Here is a 17,642-nt window from a genome sequence, read left to right on the forward strand (position 1 = left end):
ATTACTCCCCTTTTCATTTGTCCCTGATATTCCACTGAATATCAATCCTGAAATCCTTTTTGTCAAATTCATATGATAATTTCTTTCCAAATGCATCTCCTGCAGTGTTGCTATTTGCACCCTTCATTTCCTAATATAACTCATTATTCTTTGCTTTCTGTCTATACCTGTACAGCCATTTACATTCCAAGATAGTATGGACTGTGTAGCTATTATGACAAACAGCTGTTGTTCCCACCTATTGTACATAACTTTTTTTTTAATGTGTATTTCCAACTTTTGCATTACGTGCACATATTAACATTTGGTAAGATGATTTTTATACATTTGTTTCTTCTCATCTCCATTTGAACATGTCACATTTTTCAATACTTTTTGTTATCATAAAAACCTCAAACAAAAAATAACTATATTTTCAGAATACTACCATTCCCTATTAACTTAGAAAAACATACATACGAGTGTACAGCTTCAAAACATTAAGTTAAACTCTCCAGATAGGAATGATTGCCCCAAATTGACAGCTGCTCTCATAGACAATACCTAACCTAAAATTAAGGTTACCCAGGTGAAAGCACACGCTACAGCCTGTGTTCCTCCTTACACTTAGTGCTGTCTGTTTTTTCTTATCTCTATTCTCCTTTCAGATGTAAAAAAAACAGTTTGTATGCTTTCAGAAAATACTACCTTTTAGCCCTAACAAAAAGTGCAGTATCTTTAAATAAAACTAAACTGCACACTGAGCTAAAGTATTAAGGCTGCTAGGGAGGCTGCTATCTCTTATACACTCCCCATAATTTCATACTTTATTTTTCATTGAACTGCTTCCCATTGTACCTTTAAATTTTGTATTTCCATCAGATAAAAATGCTCTGAACTCTCAAGATTAATTGTCTGCACCCGCCAAGTAAAAGTAGTCAGCAATAAATCTTTTAAATCTTACTCAGAACAAAATGTACAACTACCTTCCACTGAAAATTTGCTAATAGGGGAAAAAACGGATAATATCTTCACAGATGTAAAACTTAGCATTTTCATGGCTTTTATTATTTGTCATTTTTTTCAAGCTGTTTGCTTATAAAAAAAACACTTGTTTATAGCTTAATTCAAAGGCATTAATCTAGCCATTCACCTTTGCAAAAATAAGAGAAAATATATTAATTATACATATAATGCAATATTATCAGTGCACTTTTACAGCCTGCCCCCACCCCAGCAGCCCAAGAGCACAGCATATTTACATTATATTTGCTACTGTCCAGCCTTTCTCTTGTTACACTGTAAACCCTGTATTTCTTACAACTAAAATGTACTTGTTTACTTTAATATCTTTAAGACATATACCAATCACTGAAAAGACTCAACCACATTTAAAATACCCCTGACTACACACTATACAAAGCTGCATTACTATAGACCATGCCGTTTATATCATGAAATGTTTATACAAATACTAATAAACAACATTGTTTTATTTACAGTTACATTTCTCCCCATTTAGTGTCCTTATAAACACTAATGACATATAGTAGGGCATATACTTTACAGTACACTCACAAGTTTTACAAAGTCAACAGCAGTCCAGTCTTTCTCAGACACTTTTTTTTTCATGTAAAGCTATATTTCACATATGTGATTAATGCTCTATTGTTTCCCATTTATTCACTTATTTCAGTGTTTTTGGTCTTCTTCCTGTTCATTTTCATCTCTCAACACCAGAGTCTGGTTCAAGTCCAAGGTACTCCTGATTCTTCTAGTCAACTTCTCTGTCTTTCCCTCTCTCTCCAGAATTTCCTTTAAAATGCTAAAAAGGTTTCACTGGCAAAGCCTCTCTATCAGCTTTATTGTCAGAAGAATAAGAAGCAAAGTCCCCTTCTGTTTGCTGGCTCACTTCTTGTTAGATAAAGTCTATTTCCTCCATAGCCTGCTCTAATATACTGAAGAAAGCTGGATACAGCAGCTTGAATCCCACACCTGCCTCTCAAGATTCCCAGGAAAAATTTGCTTCTCTTCTGCCTGGTGTACAGTAAATGATCATTTCCCACAAATCCTCTGTTGTCTGCGATTTTTAATACTTTTCTCTTCTTCCACAGTTTTGTCAGGATTAACTCTTTCTGCTGTTATAATTGCATTTTTACTACTTATACGGGTCTTGACTGCTGTCTCATTGCCAGGTTTACACTAAATGCACCCTTTCAGTCAACGAATCCTGGAATACCAGTCCAGTTGTTTATCTGTGCTTTCATAAAATTAATATAGCTGGTTCCTTCCAGTTTCTTTGGTACACCATAACATCTCAAGTTTTCTCTGCTTGCTCTGTCTTGTAACTCTACCATTTTGAAACAGCTCTTTCTAGGAAGTCTCATACTCAGCAAGCCTTTTCTTCATTTCAACCTCTGATTTTTATCAACTTATTTGAATAGCTAGTTAAAGCTTCTTCTATTTTACCAGCATTTTATATGAGTTGATATACTCCATTAATGTTTAATTTATTTTATTTTATTCACCTATGAGTACATTTGATTTATTTTTAATCTAAATAAATAGAGGCCATCTCTTGTGCAAAAGTTGAAGCTTGAACTACTTTTGCTGAACAGTTACAGGATTCTTCCCAGCCATTCTTTTATCTTCACCTTTTCTGGTTGTTTTTCTTTCAGGTTTTCTACATTTCTTCTTTGCTGGCATCCAGGCAGTATAAGCCAACTACTGAATTTTACTCAGACTGACAATGTCACTGGCTCTTGTTTCTCAGTATTTGTTTACACTGGGAGAGTTCAAATTAAGCTGTTGGTCACTGTGCAGCCAAATTTAAGTTTTGCTGTTACTAATACTTAATTGTTTTTCTGCAATCGAAAGTGAGGAAGTTAGTAAGCCCATAGGCATGTTTGAGTTGGGAAATAATTTTTACATGTTCGTTTTTGTATGGTTATTGAATGAAAGTGTTAATTTAGCCAGGCATCTAAATACTTTTGGCTTGTTACTAGTAGGTTAAGGTTAACCAAGATGATCCATGACTGTGGTACTTGGGCTGGAAGTTAGGCATTGTTGGGTACTAAATAACATTACTGAAGACTTAGCAGATTTAGTTTGAATATAGCCAGTTGTGCAATTGACTGAAGTATTTCTTGAAGGGAAAGCTGCAAGCCCTTGGCTGTTTTCTGTAATGTAGTACTAAGGGATGTCCTCAGGCAGTTAAGTAGTTGACAGCCAATAACATTTTTGGTGAGTTATTTATAAAGATCAAAAACAGTAGTGCTCCCAGCTCCATGGAGTAAAGAGGTAATGCCCTGACTACTCTGCAGGCAATCTGAGTTCAAGTTTGAGTCCCAGTAGGAGCTGGCCAGGGAGGATGTAAGTGAACAGACACTTCTGGATCACCTATCCTGGGGGTGGGGGGGCTCAGGCTTGACACATGGGTGACTACTGGCAGGAGCACTAAGTTTTTACCTAGGGATGTTCTGAGCTGACTGTGCCCATGCTGCCATAATGCATTTGCACCATGGAGCCAAGGGGGGATAGGATTGCAGAGACATGCTTTACTATGGGAGGCAGCAGCTGCAGGCTCAGAGGAGTTGTTAAGGAGGAAATGGGCACTCCCAAGGGGAGAGGGTAAGCTGACCCCAGGATTAGCAAGCTGGACTACTCCCTATCACCCAAATCTCACCAGGGAATGGAGGGTTGATTGGAGTTCCCCCTCTAGAACAAATAATCTTTAAGGCTTTAACTTAGCCTGGGAATAATTGGATACTTGGCTCCCACAGTTGGAACAAATGGGCCAACTTGATGAAAGTCTATGGGGGAGCAAAAAAATACAACATAAAATGTTCTTATATGGACATAACTGGAAAACCAGCTCGGTATTTCCTTTCAGAAGCCAGCAGGCCAGAGCTTTAATTTTAAGCAGGAGATTATTATGTACTGTTTCAAAGCCACATCTGAGCTCTATAAAGAGAGCAGCAGTTAGAATGCCTTATTCCATTTTATGGTGTACATTGTTAGAGAAGAGGTACAAAGCTAAAAACCATGTTGAACTTAAATCAGAAATTATGCCAGCAATGTGAAATGATATCATAACCGATTATTTATATATATATATATATATATATATATATATATATGTATATATATATATATATATATATATATTGTGTTAATTGCCAGTTAATAACTCATTCAAATATTTTTATTTAGGGACAGGGTGATTGCTATAGGTTTACATTCTTATGGTGTGGGTAGGAGCTGAACTTTTTTGTAAGGGAAAAATGTGAGCATGTTTGAAGCTATATGGAAGAAGTCTGGTAACAGGCTTAAATTGTTTGAGTAGCTAATTTTTATAAATAAGGAGTACAGCTGCTACGAAGTTTGTTGTATAGCAATTCTACTTTTTTAAGGAGTGTTTTGACTTTGTTGTACATTGATCTAAAAAAAAGAAGGAATATTTAGTAGTTGTAATGAGAACTAGGGTTGTCTGGAGTAAAATTAATAAAGTAGAACGCTCATTCATTCACCATTGACGGAATCAAATCTTTAAAGGCATTCAAGGTTTTCTAGTCCAGTTTTGATGTAGAATTGTTTGTGGTGATATTTCCTTCTAGCTTTCCTTATGATTTTCCAAAACTGATTGGTCTACATGAATTTGCTTTTTGTGATGAGCATAAATGACTTTAAGAGTTAGTGACGATCCTGCAAAATGGTTTAAGTTGGCAGTAGCTGTTAGTTTCATTTATTTATTTATTTTTTATTTTATTTTACATTTGTTGACCAGGAAAGTCCAACTAGGCTCCACAGAGCCTGTTTTCAGCGGAGGCCCAGGGAGAAATGCTCCAGATGCATGTCTTTAGAATGTGGGAGGAAATCAGAGCACCCGGAGGAAACCCACGCAAGTGCAGGGAGAACATCCAAACTCCACACAGAAGGCACCCCAGCCGAGAATCGAACCGGAGAACCTCTTGCTGTGCGGCGACAACGTTAACTGCTGCACCACTGCGCCGCCAACATATTTATTATATATATATATATATATATATATATATATATATATATATATATATTTTTATATTTGTTTAGGACTGTCTAGTTACGTTTCCATGTTTTTTTATGATTTAGCTCATTGTTTAAGCAGTTTTTTTGGAGGAGCATGTCATTTACTGAGTATTATTTATATGCACAGTGGTACTCTGAAAAAAAAAACTCACTGAAACTATTTTCAGTGACATTGGAATTTTCCATTTTCTCCATTTTATGTAACCTCAGAATAGATACAAGTCAATATGCGTGGGGTTCCTCCCAAATGTGGGTGCAGGATGATTGTTCCCTGCAAAAGAAGCCTTACTTTCAAGTTTATTGAAAGTGGATTGATGAGTTTGCTTCAGAGTATCTGCAGTCTGGCAATTAGTTTCAAAACTATCAGCATGATCCCTAAACAAGATCATTTTTGTACCTATAACTCTCCTTTTCTCAGTGGAAAAAGCCTGTACTGCATTGGGGTCACAGTGCTAAAGAAAGAGAAGAGAGCATTTAGTTGGGTTTTGTTCACAGTGTATGGTATTCCAGTCTGTATATTTCAGTTTCAGTTAGTAAAAGTTCCCCATGGATTCAGAGATAGCTCCAGTTGTGCTTAGAAGTGGTAGAAGTTTATCACTTTTGACTAATCACACTGTTAATAAGTGAACAGTGGTCACTAAAAACACTGGACACCACTTGACATTTCTTAAGATGATTGCTATAGGTGTATCTAATAAAGTGCTTTACCTGTGCAAGTGTTTGGTCTAGTTGCTGCATTTACCACTTTAGTTAAATTAATGAGTGGCAGAAATCTGTTATGTTTTATTGTAACCTAGCCAGTTCATATTTAGATCACAAAGTATGCAAGTCCTTTAGTTTGACAACGCTGGTAGATTTTCCTTGAGTAACATGAATGGTAATGCAGTTTGGAGAGTTAGAGTTATTGCTATCAGGAAAACCTTTTCTCGTTAGTACTGTCTAAAGGGCTGCTCATGGGAGGTGGGGGTAGGGTTGTACAAGTCTGAAGAGTGTGTAGCCATATCACAACTGAAACCATACCACTTAGGCTGAACTATCATCAGCCTGATGGAAAAGAGCCCTTTCTTCTCTAGCCTATCATTATGGTAATTCAAAGAATTTATAATGTCCCTTTCTACTTGTTACAACTTTTAGCACTACGCATCTCACTTTCTCAGTATTCACTTCATATATGATCAACAATAAGCTAAAAAAATAAATTTTGGTTTTGTGCATTTAAATACATCCAACCACATAGGCAAATATCCATCCAGGTTTGCTGCTTCATATTTCTTACACATAATCCTATTGTTTTTTCTTATTTTGATATTAATTCATATTTAGTTTATGAAGTAAAAAATGTTGACTCATATTCAAGAACGTAATATCTATACCTGGATAATATCCATCCCAAGACCTCACTTACACATGGGTAAAAATATAACAGATTTGCCATGCAATAATTATTTTCAGTAGGATTCATGTACGGTCATCGAACATAAATTTGGTGAACAGAAAAAAAAACTGAAAACCATTTGCTGAAGCCACCTTTGACAAACAACTCAATTCTGCACCCCCCTCACCCCCTGGTCACACAGCCAGGGAGAAAAAAAGCAAATTCCACTATCAGAGAAAGTAATTTTGGAGAATACCACCTGCTCTTTCTACGTTCACTGAAATTACATTGGATGAGATAACATGCTCCCTTTTTTGTAATAGTATGGTTTCTGTCAATTAGATTTTCCCCACTTACATTCCATCAGTACTTTTCTCACCAATGACATGATCTACAGTTGAGAGTGATATTATTTATTTAGTTTTCCTCCCAAGCCTCAGAGGTGTGCACAGGTCACTATACTTCATGTTGGGCTGGGAGAGCGTGGTCATTATTTCTTTTTTCTCACAAACATCAGGGTGTGCATGGGGGACGTCACTGTAGCCTGTATAGGAGAAGTGTACTGTCCAGGAATAACAATTTGAAAACATTACAGTGATCATTATTGTTTCACCTTATCAGATGCATATACAGGTGGCTATAATATATATATATATATATATATATATATATATATACACACTGCAGCAGAGCTACCCACCCAGCAGTGTAAACCTTGTCACCACAATAAGCAGTACATGCTACAGGGATAGATTCCTGTCCCAGAGACTTCCTATATTCTGGAACAAGCTACCCATCTATGTCAAGCAAAGTTCCTCATTAGCACTCTTCAAGAAAAATCTATGTCAAGCAAAGTTCCTCATTAGCACTCTTCAAGAAAAATCTTAATGAGTGGATGGGAAATAGGAAATGCTCCCCAGAGATCACTTCTGTGGCTTTGCTCAACCAGGGGCACATGAAATTAACTTTCTTGGGCCAATAGCCTAATACCTACCTATGAACCTAAGAGAGGTGATTATGGAAGTGAAAGCAAGGTGGGATATGGTCTTAATTAACTAGAGGAGGTGTCTAAGGTGTGTCCTATGAGTCGATAATTGATGAGGAATGCCAAGGAATTTTAATTGGGTGAGAGAAGCAGTGGGTGTGGTTGGCTAGAAATAAATGTAATTGAATAGGGGGTAGGTGGGAATGTGGTTAGGGGAGGGGAATGGAGCGGGATGCACTCAACAGAAATTGAGCAGCAAATGCTGCAAAAAACAATCTACACACCTGATTTCAGCTGTGTCCTTTCTGGGTAGATACCTAGTTTGAAGCAGACAAAAAGTGGCAGTTTAAGTACCTTTTTGCCTTTATTTTACAAGTGGCCAATCCCAGTGTATCTACTGCGTTATCTTTTTTTACCTAGAGCTTTATCTGGTTTACTGATAACTAAAAAGGATAAGTTTAACTAGGGAATGTATTTAAAGCTGATGGGGATGGGGAGCAGCTGCTGTCCCTAGCCATGGGTAGAACCAGTTATTTCTGCTTTAGACCAGGTACTTTATACAGTAACAGGCTAAGAGGGAAACGTAGCTAGATATTTTCCAGTACCTATTTCTTAAATTCCTCTCTTTTAACAGGTAGGTGGGGAAGCACCAGTGTCTTTTCTTTACTTCATTACTCTGCATTTTTATCTTAATAATTATTGGCACATGATCTGAAATGGGTTTTGGATGTATGTCAAAGTTCCCAATTAAATGCACATGTTCCAATGAAATATAAGTTCTGTCTAATCTAAGCCAGTTATTGTACCTTGGGAAATAATATATACATTCTCTCAGAGTTCCTACTGCTGAATTCATGTCTTCCATACCAAATATTTTCAGAAATTTCTTCAGAAATCTATGCTCTTTTGTTATATTTTCCCTTCTATGCCCCCAAGATGCATCCTCATTGTTGCAAATCAAATTCCAGTCCCCACCTATAAGTAATATTCCCTACTGAAAGCTGATTGTTTCTCCCCATTTTAAGCTCCATAATAGCAATTTTAGGTGGAATGTAAATACATGCTATTGAATCTTCATACCTTGCCAGTAGCCCCTTGCTACCAAAAATCTGCCATAATTTTTTCCTCATCTGTCACTACTGAACTAACAATTAATGTAACTACTCCTCTTTTCCTCTGGCTTCCAAAATTCTGCCGAATATCCATCCTGAAATAATTTCTTTATCAAATTCACATACTCTGTTCTTTCCAAATGTATCTCTTATAGCATTGCTATTTGTACCTCTGCATTTCTTAATATAATTAAATATTATTTCCTATTTTTCTGTATCTGAGAAACCATTCATATTCTAGATAATATGAAAAGTGTAGCCATTATGATAAGAAGACACCTATTGAACAAGACCGCTTTTTTAAATGTCTTCTTTCAGCCTTTGTGATATATGTACTGACTAATGTTTGGCAGGCTGATCCTTTATACAGTTTTTTCTCATCAACACTGGATCCTATGTCACATTTTACAAGACTTTTTGTTTTAATGAAAACTCTCAAAAAAAACACAACCCCAGAACATAATCCATAACCTGTTAACTTATTGCAAACACACACAATTATATACATTTTCAAATAATTAAGTTTAACCTCCATGCTTACTCTTAAAACTGTTCATTGTACTTAGGATGATCACTGACTTGTTTAGGCAACTACTAGCATGTTGTAGAAGTCACAGTTGGAAGAGGCCATCATTTCAATTGGATCTATGTGGGTGATGGGGTTCTTGGAAAATTTGCCCAGGTCATCTAAAACCTGTAACAGCCTAGCTTAGAGAAATCTCTAAAGACTGATGTGTTTGAAGGGAGGGCTACCAGTAGATCTAAAGTAAAATATGAAATATTTGTGGTCAGGGTTTGTCTAGGATGTAGTGACTAAAAGTGAGGTACAGGATACTGTAGGTTAGTAAAGACCATATCAAAAGTATTTTATCCCTAGCTTGGAGTTTAACAATTTGATCCACAACATTTGCATCAATGATGTCAAACAATGACTGTGCATATTTATTTTTTATGGCAGAAGAATGCCAGTCAATGGTCAAGGAGTTAGTTTCTTAACATGATGATGTTAGATGTAATAGTGATCCCTTCAAGTGCCCGCCAGGGGTATCACTGGATATTTGAAGGAGGAAATAAGTAGTTTATGTATTTACTTACTTTATTTGTTAACCAGGTAGGTAGAGTGATACATGGGCCTTTTTCAGCCATTTCCCAGACCATTAAGCAAAAAAAAAAATACAAACAATACAAAATGTGTTCAATTACATACAGAACAAGTGATAGCAATATGTGTTAATTACAAATTGTGAATGGTTGAATTGAATGAAAAAGTAAAGAAGTAGTTGTAAGTTGAGTTTGTGTGATATAAAGGTAAGATATTTAGATGACATTTGGTACAGGAAAGAGATGCTAGTACAGAGACAGGGCAAGAGTAGTAGAGTCAGGGTGGCAGGTCCTGAGGTAAAGGAGAAAGAGGATTTAGTTAAGTTGTAAGAATGAGATAGGTAAAGGGAAAGAAGAGTATAATTACATGAAAGCTGCACATATAGTAGAAGGGCTTAAAGAAATAATGGAGTATATTTTCAAAAAGTAGACAAAGTTTGTAATCTACAATCAATGCTTTAGAGGTCTCTTAGTTTGACTAACATTAATTTCATACCTGCATCATGATTATATTAGTCCATAAGTCTAAAACATGCTCATACATTCAGTTGTAGATTTTTTTGAAAAGGGGAGGATAGTTTATTTTTAAACAAAAACATCTTTATTAAATTATCACTTATGACATAGGCAATCATACATTTATATAAATGAAAACAAACCATATTGACATAATCTTAGCTGCAAACATAATACATCACTTATAATCTATTCAATCATTGTCCATCAGACATTAAATAACTCATTTAAATCCAGACTTCTTTTAAATCTTATTCCCCTCCTGTATGTATTGTTCCCACAATTCCCATTTTTTTCTATGCAATTTGCACTTACCCTTTTCTAAAGATCCCAGTTCCAGTTGTTTTATCTATGTTACTATATGCATTACTTCTAACACAACTGGTTTTAAACTTTGATTTACATATTCAAGTAATTGCTTTTTTAGCAGTCACCATAATTAGACTCAGCAAGGTCTTAGTATGTCTAGGCAATTCTAATTCTGTATCATAGTTCATAAAAATCATCTCCCTTATCACACCAATTTCCTCACTCTAATAGAGTAGCCTGCAAGAAATATTTAAAGTCTGCCAACTCATTACACTCCCAGAAAATATGTTACAAATTACCTTTTTTCTTCTCCATCACACCCCCAACATTTTCTGTCTACCTGAGAAAAAATTTGCTGGTGTCTACTTTGGGTATAAAAATACCTATGTGAACATTTCCAAGCAAAAATCCTAAATGTGCTATATTTTGTTGCACAGTTGGGAGACCTACATATATATCCCTGTTGTTTCTTTGTGAATTGCTTATCCAGTCTCTCTTCCCAATCCTTTCCAACCTCCTCTAATTGATTCTTATAGTTATCATGCAATATTTTATATGCTCTACTAATTCTCCTTTTTTAACTGCAGCTTCTATTCTAGATTCTACTAAAACCCCACCAGTGCTGGTCTTTCATTTAGGACTCCACTATTTCTTTCTCTTTGCCTATACTCTGATATCAATCCTTGATAGAGAAGGCAGTCTCTACCCTGCAGTCCAAATAAATTCTTGCCATCTTCCTATTTTATTACCTTTCCCTCTCTAGCTATTTGCTCCCAATACCTTGGTTCCTTTGTCAGTTTTCTCCAATAAATTCCAGCCCCCTCTTGCCTATTGCTTGTATCACTAATTGCAGTCATCCCCATCAGCAGAATGTCCATTCTCCACTCCTGTGTTGGATTAGTTCTTAGAATACTTTCCGCTGCTTTATGTATATAATATATTGTATGATTATTGTTCCACTGTGGCTACCCCTAACCGGGAAAAGCCGAAAGTCACAAACAAACATTATTATTCTCCATAAAGATCTGCATCCAAAATACCAGTCAATCCTCGTTTCTTGAACTACCCCCCATTTCATCATCATCAACCCTTTCCACTTTGAATTATTGGTTTCTGCGTGTGCTATGTATAGGTGCCTTAACTGTGCAGCTCTGAAATACCCCATTCAAATGGGGTAATCCCAATCAGCCTTGTTCTATTGGAAGAATCAGCTTATCCCTCTTGACTCTTGCCATCCCCCCACATAAAATCCTTTAGCTCTTTATTAATTGCTATCCACAACTTTTCATCAGGTTGGTAAAAAATATGTCTGATGTGTGTATAAGACTAAAGGGACTAAAAACATTTTAACTGTGTGTATTTCTTTGTTTTTGTGTTATTCTTTTGTTTTGTCTCTCCCCACATATCCTTAGCTGCCACACTGGAATCATTTTTAATGCATACTCCTAAGTACTTCATTTTATCATGTCCCCAAGATTTTGCTTAACTAATTCATGTGTGGGTATATAATCTACAGTTATTGCCTTTGTTCTAGCTTCATTAAGTTTACATCCTGAAAAAATTTCAAACCATCTCATATTGTTCCACAACACTGAAATGTCCTTTTCTGATTTTATCAGGTATAAAATAATATCATCTGCAAACAGAGCCAGCTTTTCCTAACTACCATACCAATTGTATCCTTGAATTTCTGAGTCCCTTATTTTCTTTTCCAGTGGTTCTAAATATAATGCAAACAACAAAGAGGAAAGAGGACAGTCCTGCCTCATTCCTCTGCTCAAGCAGAAATTATCAGAGGAACACACCCACTTTAATTTTTGCATCCAATCCCTCATATATCTTCCTAATCAGCCTTATCATTTTATCAGGGAATACAAATGTTCCCACTGCCCTGCTCATAAAGTCCCAGGTTACTCAGTCAAATGCTTTCTCTGTATAAAGATCCATCAACGACAGTTGTATTTTATTACATTCTGCTTCCCTCTGCATCATCAATGTTCTGTTAATGTTGACAAATGTTTGCCTCCCTTCCACAAAACAACACTGGTCCATATATATCCATTCAGCATCAATTTTGCCATTCTTTAAGACATTATAGACATAAACACTTTATAATCATGGTTTGGTATTGAAATGGGCCTATATGGAGCTGGATCTGATGGGGCTTTACCCTCTTTAGGTATTACAACTACCACAACTTTTTTCCAGGATATTGGTACTTCTCTTCCTCTTAAAACATTGTTAAACAAAATCTTCCAGATCTTTATCAGTTTTTTTCCCTCCCAGTTTCCAAACTTTCACATGAATACCATCTACTCCTGGGGACTTTCCTGTGGATTGTTTATATATCACCATCTTTCTCTCATCTCTTCCTATCGTAACTGTAGTAATTGAGCTTCATCTACATCTAACCTTGGCATATTTAATCCTTCCATAAACATTTCCATTTTACCTTTTCTTGATTTCCATATTGTTCTGCTTTATACAGAATTTCATAGAATTTCTGAAATATTTCTAATACCGCTACAGGATATCTTGTTATCTTCATTGTTGTAGGCTAGGCTCCCTAAGATTGATAACAGCCCTTTCTACTTTCTGTTGCCCAAGTCATTGTCCTAAAAGTTTTTGTGCTCTAGTGTTATTATCAAACAAACATTTGCTTAACAGCAATCTTTCTAAACTCATGCATATTATTGAGGTAAATTTTCTGTTTAGCATTTTGCAGTTGCTCCTTTTCTTGTTCTGGGAGAATACCCTTATTCTGCAGCACTTTAACATTTGTCAGTCACACTAAATAATTCTTGTTAGTTCTTAACCACATCTCCCTTTTTTATTTCCACCTTATTTTTAAACTCCACTTTAATTTTATCCCACTCCCTAGCTATATTTTCCGAAGAAAATTATACCTTCTCTAATAGCTCCTGTATAATTTAAACTACCCATTCCTTAAATTCCTCTCTTTTCAATAGATAGGTGGGGAAGCACTAGTGCCTCATTTTTATTTCATTACCCTGTGTTTTTATTTTAGTTATTATTTGCACATGATCTGAAATAGTCATTGGGTGCATACCAAGATTTTCAATTAAATGTACATATTCTGTGAAATGTAAATTCTGTCCATCCAAGTTTTTGTATCTTGGGGAATAATATCTAAATTCACTCTGAAATCCTACTACTGAATTCACATCTTCCATGCCAAATATTTTCATACATTTCTTCAAAAGTCTACCCTATTTTGTTATACTTTCCCTTCTGGGCTCTCCCAACATATCTTCACTGCTGCAAATCAAATTCCAGTCGCCACCTATAAGTAATATTCCTTGCTAAAAAATTATTTCTCTCAGAATTTTCTTAAGCTCCATTATAGCAGTTTTAGGTGGAATATACATGCCAGTGTAATCCTCCTCCCTTGCCAGTAGCCCCTTAGTGCTACAAATCTACCATTATCATCTTTTTTATCTTCTTCTACCACTATTGGATCTCCTGCTGCAATCAATATAAATATTCCTCTTTTCCTTTGTTCTAGGTATTCCACTGAATAACCTTCCTTAAAAACTCTCTTTGTCAAATTCACAAGATCAGTTCTTTCCAAATATCTCTTTTCTAGCATAGCTATTTGCACTCTATATTTTAATATAGTTTACTACTCTTTCTATTTCTGTTTATCTGTGAGACCATTGACATTTAAAGATATTACAGAAAGCATCATTGTGTTGAAAAGTTATTATTCCCACCTTTTATGTATAACAGCTTTTTTGTTACGTGTCTAGTTCCAGCTTTTGTGTTACATGCATGCACTGTTTGGCAGGTTGATCTTTTAGACAGTTATTTCTTGTCATATTCATTTGAGTCTATGTCACAGCTTACAAAACTGTTTGTATTATTGAAAGCCCTCAAACAAAAAAACACTCCCCAATGCCCCTTAAAACCTATTAACTTAATACTAACATACAAATCTATGTACATATTCAAATATTGAAATTTTACCCTCCTAATAGGAACATGTTTCCCAAACTGATATCCACACAAACAGACTTGGATTAACCCAAAAGAAGGTTGATCCATGGTAAGGTACATGGTACAGCCTGTTCTTCTATTAAGTGCTGTCTGGTTTTGTCTTATCTTTATAGTTTTTCCAGCTGGGAAACACTCGAATGCTTTCAGAAAACATTATCTCCTAGCCATTTCTCTTTATCAGATTGTCTCCATGGAGACATTTGGACCAGATACAAAGTTGCTACTAAGCATATATTTGTTAGAAAAATGCTTTATAATCTTCAATGTTCATTTTCATTTACTTGCTTTCTCTAAAAAGGTGTTACTAGATCAATCTAAGGGCCTTAATCCAGCCATTCCACTGTGAAAGAATGAGAAAAAGTACATTATTTTTTTTTGTCATGCTCTTTTAACCAGACTTTTATTTTCTTTTTTTTTTTTTTTTTACATTGCAGTGCCTACAGTGCTTAAAACCGAACAAGGAGAAAGAGAAATAAGAATGGAAAGAAAAACAGGAGCACCTGTTTACATTAGTATCCCCGTTAAACTTAACAATAACTGAGAAAACATTACTTTATATCATGCAAAGAAAATCATGCACTGTAAAGATACTACTTTTAAGAAAAAAAATTATGTACAGTTAACTTTCTCCCTCCTCTTCCACTCTCCTAAATATTTTTCAGAACATTAATGGTATGAAGTAAAGCATATGCTTTAGAGTCCCCTACAAGTTTAAGAAAGTCAAAAAGTCCAATATTTCCAGATTTTCTTGTTTTGTCATATTTCTGAAGTTTAATTGTTTCATAGTAATCCCACGTTTGTTAAAGGTTACTGGTTTTATTCCTGTTCACTTCATTTCCAGCATACTCTTGATTCTTCTAGTAAATCTTGTGCTTTTTTCTTTCTCTTAAGCAATTTCCATTGAAACATTGGAAAAGGTTTCACTGGCACAGTCTCTCTGTGCTCTTTATCACCAGAAGAACAAAAAGCAAAATTTCCTTCTGTTTCGCAGCTCACTTTTTGTTGGAGAAACTTTTGTATTTCCTCCTTAGCATGTACTGCATCAAAAAATGATGTTGTCCCTCCAGGAAAAAAATATTTTGAAGATAGCTAGGTACAGCAGTTTGAATCTCATGCTTACTTCTCAACATTTCCTGAATAGTGGAATAAATGTACACCTCATCTGCCTGATGTACAGTAAGTAATTATTCTCCAGCAACACTCTACTGTCTCCCACTTTTAGTACTTTGTCCTTCTACCACAGTTTTGTCATAATCAACTCTTTCTGCTGGTAGGATTGCATCTGTACTATTAAAGACCTATGCTGCTTTCTCATAACCATGTTTGGAGCATACAGACAATATGCCCTTTCAACTAACACCTCCTGCTGTGGAATAGCAGTCCAATTGCTTGTTTGTGCTTTCATAAAATGAATGCAGTCTGTTCCTTACACCTGCTGTAGTACAGCTGAAAATCTCAGGTTTTCCTTACATGCTCTGTTCTCTAATTCTATTATTTCTGAAACATCTCTTCTTAAGAAGTCTTATATTCAGCTAGCGTTTTCTTCATTTCAACCTCTGATTTTTCAGTTTTATCACCTCATCTGAATATCTGTTTAAATATTCTTCCATTTTTCCAGCCTTTTGTTATTTGAGTTGATATATTCCATCAGTGTTTCATTTATTTTAATCAGGTCTGTGTGCAGTTGTCTCATACTTTCCTCTAGGTTACTGGAAGTCATGTGTGGAGCTTGCACTGCTTTTTGCTGAACAGCTGGAGTACTCTTCCCAGTCAGTGTTTTTCCTCACTTTTTATAGCTGGTATTTTTTCAGGTCCTCTGTATTTCCTTTTTCCTGGCATCCAGGCAATGCACTTACTAGCCAGTTACTGATTTTTTTCCTGGCATCCAGGCAATGCACTTAGTAGCCAGTTACTGAAACTTACCCAGAAATATACGTCCTCTGGCTTTCTCTGCTGAGTTTCTGTTTTCATACTGGGAGAGCTAGAATTAAGCTATTACTCAATGTGTAGCTATCTCGGAAGTCCAGGAAAATGTGTTTATTCATGCAGTCTCTAATGGTAAGCTGTTCCAGACTGCAAGGACTAGTTTACAAGAGGATTTTTCATATGAGGTTATTGTGGATGGAGGTTTGTACAGTCATAGAAAGGCTCCAGAACATTTAATGTGTTAGCAAAAGGATGAGAGACTCATTCATCAAATTCATTTAGAAGTGTTTAGAAGATAGATTGACCTTACTGATATATCAAGCCAATATGTCTATTGTATAGAAGCACCATGATTCTCATAAAAATCAGCAAGGTTGACAGATCATAGAAATTTTATGTTCTGTGATTTGCAACACTGCTGTATTTTGTCCAGATAATGAGGCATTATTGTTAGTACATATTCAAGTTTTGGTAGTAGTATATTAATAGCAATAGCTGTTCTAATATTTACTTCTGTTGAGCATGACTTGGATCTCTAGGAGCTGTAAGATAGGATTGAGGATAATTTAACATGACATTATGGTGAATCTTGATAAAACCAGTAACTCTCCCTTAGGTATGAAGGTACTGAACCCTGGTATAGAGGAAGTGCTTTTATGGCCTTGAAATCAAGTTTTGGTAACTACACAAATATAAGTATGTTCAAGTTGCAGGAAAACATCTTTATGTTTAGATTCCTAGCATTGAGAGTGCCACCTTGATGTTGTCTGGATCTAAATTTATGAAGGAATGACCAGTAAGTAGGCCCTGTCTGAAAAGGTACTATAGAAGCAGCAAATGTTGCCCATAGTATGCAAATACCTTGGTGCAAGGGTGTAAGCTATCCTTGTTAAAGTAGGATGCCTTATCTACCCACTCATCTCAGACTAACAAATACTGAATCCCCTTTAAATAACAGCAACTAATTAGCAAATTGTATAAGCCACTTATCTTTCCCTGATATTTAGGGCATCATTTCTGGTGCAGGCAAGATATTACTCAAGTCCAGTGTCTTTACTGCCTCTGTTACATGCATAGTACATTGTGGCACAGTTTGTCCCTTAATGTGGAACACTCAAGTCAGTCATTCACTCCTATGTAGGCCACCATTAGGATATTATCATGTTTATCAGGTTTATGGGTCATCAGGAGATATTCTCTTCTTACTGCACAGATGATAGATGAACAGATAATACTATCAAATTATTTGTCATGTATT

Source organism: Protopterus annectens, chromosome 7.part0, assembly GCF_019279795.1.
Source record: "Protopterus annectens isolate FY-2018-M chromosome 7.part0, PAN1.0, whole genome shotgun sequence".
In the NCBI taxonomy this organism is placed as follows: Eukaryota; Metazoa; Chordata; order Ceratodontiformes; family Protopteridae; genus Protopterus; species Protopterus annectens.